The sequence below is a fragment of the Anarrhichthys ocellatus genome, unplaced genomic scaffold (assembly GCF_004355925.1).
Source record: "Anarrhichthys ocellatus isolate YVR2014 unplaced genomic scaffold, GSC_Weel_1.0 scaffold23, whole genome shotgun sequence".
NCBI lineage: Eukaryota > Metazoa > Chordata > Actinopteri > Perciformes > Anarhichadidae > Anarrhichthys > Anarrhichthys ocellatus.
The window spans coordinates 3,213,083-3,219,678 of NW_022280053.1; the positions used below are offsets into that span (position 1 = coordinate 3,213,083).

The 6,596-nt window shown below is 41.9% G+C and overlaps 1 protein-coding gene across 2 annotated transcripts in view; it reads left to right on the forward strand.

Moving 5' to 3' along the window:
• The window catches only part of abl1 (c-abl oncogene 1, non-receptor tyrosine kinase), a 25,852-nt gene that overhangs the window by 5,599 nt on the left and 13,657 nt on the right, over positions 1 to 6,596 (forward strand). The gene's annotated exons all lie outside the window — the stretch shown is intronic.

Sequence of the window (6,596 nt, forward strand, 5' to 3'; positions counted from 1 at the left end):
GAGAGAGAGACACACAGACATTTGTCCATTGCCGGCTGACACCTTGCTGATTAGTAAGTCTTTTCCCCTCTCATCAAGTTTTGACCACCTGGAAAGAGTCCTCTTTATTACCACCCTAGCTGATGGCCAGTCAAAACAGCTGTTTTTATAAATCAAGGTAGTTCATGTCTCACAAGTTCCTTGTTTTTAACTCCTGTAATCAGAGTCCACAAGGACCTTAATTCTGGTCAGACAAAGCATGACAAATACACAGTATTTTCTCATGTCGAGATCTGAAATATTCTGAATGATTAAGTCAAGGTAGTACAAAACACACACATGATCCATATCCCACAGAAAACCAGAGCCAGATTAATGTGTTTTGTCTGATTATAGTCATGTCTGCATAGGAGTGGTTTACAAAGAGGAGGCACAATCATTATGGTGTTTGACCTCTGCTTATAACATTTCAGTTTTATCCAAGTGTCACAGTAAACCCAACACCAGGACCTTGAAACTGAAGCCATCGTAACGTCATTATTCACACCTCTTTTCTTTCTCCTGTGACAAAATTCCTGAATGGAAAGTAGCTATTGTATAACATAGTAACTCGCCAGGTCAGTGTGACCACATCAATAGATTACCGGCCGACAGCCTCTCTCCGTGTGCTCTTTGCCTCTTCAGCCGGTCCACTCTGTTTTCTGGTGAAGAGCTTGTGTTTGTTCTGTTGCACCAGAGGTGTGTTGAGTAATAATGCATATTTTTACTATGAGAAAAAAGAGAGCGAGAGAGTTGAACGTAGGGCAAGCCACAGCAGTGGAGTGAAGAATGTGACCTCTTTTGCATTCCTCCCTCAAATAACTGGTGCAATCCCATTCCCTCCCCCCCTCCCTCCCTCTTTTCTCCCTTCTCTTTCCTCTTTTTCTCCTTTTTGACATTGATAGCAAGACAATTAAATAGAGACACTCTAGTTTTTAAAAATTTCATATGGATTTTACGTATCGCAGAACAGTTTCATAGATGGCGAGGACTAGAGACAGAATGAGGCTAAAGTAAATCAGCACGCAACAATGGAGCCATCAAAATATTACAGTATACAAGACTACTGTCAGCTTTCAGAGTGCAGGAGTTGAGATCATATGTGTATTTGTTGTGCAGAATGGTAACATGGGTTTGTCTTGTGCATTTTTAATAGTTAACTGCAATCGCCCACTATTGTCTTCATGTAAGACAAAGTCATGACACTGTGTATGTTATGGATGGTTGATATTTAGCTTCCCTTTGTTTGCCCTATATATCTTTATATACTGTGTTAAAAACACAAATAATGTTCACGAAGGGATGTCCGTTCTTCTGTAGTCCGTAAAATTTAAAGCCGTGCACCATACCCATTTTCTGGTTTGATGATGTATAAAAATAAAACATTTGGAAGCATTTATAATAAATTAAATTGCTGCAAAAAAACATCTAAATGCTAAGATTGAGAAATGATCTTCCACTTGTAATGAAGTTTATTTGAAAAGGAAAAAAAAATACCAAATGCTTAAACCAAAGCTTTTCCGTACTCATGAGGTACAAAGTGTTTTGCACAGAACAATTGAAAGTGTAAGCGTGTCGGTATATGTTAGGTTAGAGTTAGGACAAACAGTCCTGTTGAGTCATTGAATCTCACCCTGCTTTTTGTTTTTTGGATTCCCTTCAGCGTCTGCAAAAATGTTATGAAACCTCGGCCTGAGAGGCCCAGTTTCTGACAAGAAAATAATTATCTACAGAACTGTCTTTTTCTGTTTTGACCACCCATGTATCAGTTGCAATTCTAGATATACTTCTAAATTGTTTAAAATGTCCTTTTTCTTCTCTTTGCTGGTCATCTGTCCATCGTACACAGACAGTACATACAACACTCACATGCATGCCGAGAAGCTCCAAGTTGGGTTCGGAATGCAAAGTGGCAGCTCTTTGCCACCCGGGTCCAAGCACACACACACACTCACACTCACACGCACACACAGAGAAAAAACCACCCCCTGTTCCCCACTCCATGCCCGAGCAGGCAGCCCCAGCTCCAGACACAGCTGTTGTTTTCTCTGCAGACAACCTGCTACCTAGTTTGCCAGCTCTGTCTTTTTTTGTAAAAATGTCAGTCATGTATGGCTCTTGGTCAGAGAGCCTCCCCGTGCAGATTACAGGATTAAAGTTCATGATTTGACACAAGGGTTCTGGTTTGTTTGTGTTCCCCTCACCAGTCCAGCCCGTACAGTACTGCTATGCTTGTCCTGTCCCTTTGTGTTGTGTTAAGCTCCTCTTCATAGCGCTATAAGAGGAGGCCCACTTCGCTCGCTGCATCTGGATCCACTTAAACACGACGAAGAACCGAAGCAGCTCTGCTGCTGCAGCCCCAGAGCCTCGCAGCCTGAGTCACTCTTCTATACTATCTGTTTCTGTTTCTACCCCCCAGTGGGCATACAGACATATGGGGTCTTTCCCCAGGCATCTAGAAAACATCTCAACAACATTTATAGTCAGTAAAAACAGCCTCTCTGCCTGCTCTTATTAAGGTGTTGTCTGTTCATGCGGTTGAACTTATAAATTAGACCCAAAGTATTAGCCGAATACTGGCTTTCTCTTTCTATTACTGTAGAAGTGCAAACCTCCCACTCATACTTACACACACACACACTTTTCTTTACTGCTTTCTCTCCCCTGTCCTGAAAGAGTTTGGCTCCCCTAGTCTGCTCACTCATAAAACAATGGACATAAAACAGTTGAGCTTTTATTCCAGCACTCCAGGTCACAATGATTAGTTTAGGCAAATTCTGAAGATGACTGGATTAGCACCCTCTCCTCTCCACACGCACAGGTTGTTATTTCAGAGCAGAGCTCATTTGTCTGGGCTTTCTTTTGCCTTCTTAATTTCCACAGATGATTAGCGGGGGGGTATTTTATCCCCCGACCAAGTGATGAATAGTTCTGTGCATTTGACCCGGCTCTCTTCTTTGCTCAAAGTATGAAATTTTAACTCTGGGCTGGCATCCATACATTTCTCTTCTCCGTAGGTTTGCATATTTCTGGCACCACGTAGTTTTGTCTGGGCCTACAGCGCGGTCTATCGTGTGGAGAAATGAGTTCTGCTTAGTCACCTGGTTTGTGTTGCCCTATTTTTGTTTCTGTCATCATGGCAAAATGGTTCCTGCAGTCGCGCTCCAATAGGTCTGCCGGGTTTGACTCCCTCCGTCTCCGCCCGCCCGGCTTGAAGATGGTTACACAGCTGAGCTGACAGCCGACTGTTTACGGGTCGAGTATTTGGCTAAAGAGAGAGAGCTTGTGTGTGAGCGTGCACATATAGCGTATTTCATCATCAAATGTGTTTCATGACCTCCGGGTCAGTCTCTCTGTTTCCTTGCTTCTAACACGCCAGCTGAGAATCAACATAAAGAACATTGTTGATTTCTGCACATCAGAAGCTTTTAGCAGATATTTGAATGCACTTAAGGCAAGTTTGCTTATCTAATATTCAGTTTCCCCACGTTGTCCACACTGGTAAGTTTATTACCATCTCGGGCTGATGCTGGAGCCTTAACCTTGAACCAGAGCAGCCACTGTTTTGTTCTGAAGTGTTCGCTCTCCCTGTGGACAATACTAAGTGGAGAATTATGTGGAACTCTAAACCCCTTAACCTCATGTGCTGGTCTGCGTGCCTCAGACACTCTGGCTGCATTCTCCAGCGGGCCCTGAGTAAACACACACACACACACACACACGTTCATCCATATGCCACATACATACCTGCTTCTTGTGTGCGTCTGATATTTAAGTACTCTTGGCTGTTACTATTGCTGTGACTGCTGGGTTAGATAATGCAGCGGAATGATGAACCATGTGCGGAATGACTATTGGGAACCTTCGCGGGTTTGTCTCCCACCCTTGTCCTCCTCTGTAATTAAGCTTGCTCTGTTTAATGACTTCTGTTCCATGACTTGGATGTACAGGATTGAGTCATTAGATGGTGTGATTATGTTTTGCGTGTGTGTGAGTGTGTGTGTGTGTGTGTGTGTGTGTGTGTGTGTGTGCCCTCATGCATGGAGTTGGTAGCACAGAAACCAAGCAGTCAAATATCATTCCAATATTGTTACATTTAAAGACAATAGCCTCGTACCAAGTATTAATTAATTATATACGTTAATAGCTTACTTTTGCCTGGCACATGTCAGAATGTTCATAGCAGATGTCGTTAGCAGTTAATCATGTAATGGTATGAATTATTGAGGTTAATTATTGCTCAGTGAATTCTGGTTTTAATAAAAGTATTAAGTGTAAAAGTATTGCCCCGGTTCATAATTGATAGTTAGGACTTGCAACGGACTGCAGATGAAAATAAGCCTGCATGGCTAAATCTAGCTGTTTATTAATGTGCAAGACCACATGATTATGGGACATGTAAAATATGGATTCATGTCCAACATCATCTAAAGGCTATAAAGCCGGTATAGTTTGAATCGTAACACAGTTGCAGCCTCAGATTTCACGAACGTAATCAGAAAAGCAGCAGAGGTGTACATGAGAGGGAAAGGGCCACAATCCATCCCATGGGTGGATGTACGTCAGCTAACTGTTAACATACACGGCCCGGATTATAAAACGCAAGTGAGCAACTCTTCTATGAGCTCACTTCCAAACAATGCGCTTCATGTTTCTCCATCTGCAACCTTTTTTCCCCTCTTTCCTCCACCATTTTTTTTTATAGTCTCTCTCTCTCTCTCTCTCTCTCCTTTTCTCTTCATCCTCTCATCTCCCCAACACTCTGTGCCTGCGGTAAGTTAATGGGCCTTTCTCAGAGTTTTGAGGAAGCCTGCGTTTCTTCTTAATTGGCGTTTTGGGGTGGTGCATGAGAGGAAACAAATGTTTGCCATACCAGCACTGCAGCGTTGATGCAGGGCCTGGTGCCATGTGACTGGATGCTCAGGGTATTGAGGTCACTACTAGAGAAGCGACTGAGACGTACTTCAGAATGCGTATAGTTTGGATTCCTCCCAGTTCAAAATGAAAATCTTAATCTTAACCGCCAGCTGTTGATTGGGGAATAGTTTGACGACTCCAGAGCACCTTTTTCTGAACTATGCTTTCCCACAGTTGAAGGTCTTTTCCAACTGTCAGAAGTCATAATAACACACATTATATGAACCCTTGATGATGCATTCCCAGTCATTAGCAAACTTGCTAATAAATGTAGGCAATGATTGCCTGCATCTTGTAGGACAGACATGACTGTATCTTTCTTCTCTATCACATTTCTCCTTGTCTCAAATGTTGCACATGAATCACTTTTGTCTTCAGAAACATCTGTTTATTGTCCTCTCTTCTTCTCTTTGTATTACTGGCTAAGTAGACCAGATAACCTGTCTTCCAACAATATTTGCAAAGTATTCCTGCCGGTTGACATAAAGTTTCTTTAAGTCAGCTACAGACACAAAGACTTGATCATAATGATAGAAACAAAAAGCGTCATTGTATCTTTTTAGACAGCGCTTTTGCTCCCTCATTAGAGGTACCAGTCACCAGGTCAGCCAAGTTAACTGGTTTGTGTTATTGTGTCATCATGGAGCTGGCTTCCCACCATTATGTAATTACCCTCTTCACTGGGCTTCTTATCTCTGAAGTGATGTTAAAATATTTGCCAGACATAGTCAGTAGATTAAAGCTTTTGTGTTTTCAATCTTGATCTTCGGGCACATATAACACAAGTGGACAAAATAACAGAAACACATAGCAATATCCTGCAATGAAATAAATTACGCCTCATAGATGATTAAACTGTTCAGTAGTCTGTCTGACAAATGCAGCATTCGTTTTGTAATTGCATTAAACTGTATGGATGTTAATGACGGTCTCTGTAGAAGGCCTACTGTAATTTAGTCCGTGTGTTGTCCTGTAATAAAGACAGGGAGAAGAAACATTTTAGTAGAATTTTAAACACAACTTAAGCAGGAGGGATATATGCTGTGGCTAGCTGAAGCAGAAGAGATAAGGAAGTTTCAGAGAAGTATTAGAGAACAATAGGTGCACCTTGATTGAGCTCAGATGTTGAGATGGATCAAGCATTGGGAGAAGCGTGCAGAAAACACAGAAGTCAAAACATTGCTTTTATTGGAAGATGCCATTGACATTTCTTGACGTATTTCTAAGAACAGCTGTTTATCTTATTTTTATGACTAAATCTGAGAGAAGACAGAAAATAGTTTGTTTTTGTTTCAAGTTGTGTTTCGCAAGACAGCTTCGCTTCTGCCAACGATTCCTTCCAGATATGGCGAAACCAATGCCGCTGTCTAAAGTCACACGGTCAGACAATGTTTCTCCAAAGATCAAAACATTAATGTTCTTAACTTGATGAATCCAAATATGTTGCTAAATTTGTTCCTCGTTTGAGTGGTGTGTGTGAAGTCCAGATAGAATGCTGAAGGTTGAACTTTGTCAGCTGCTCTTCATTGAGAGCTTTAGCTTTGTCTTTAACTCCTCAACCTGTAAACATTTCAGAATAGAGCGAGGAGGGGGGGGGGGGGGTAAAGCTAACAATGAAGAGCAGCGGACAAAGGTCAACCTTCAGCATTCTATCTGGACTT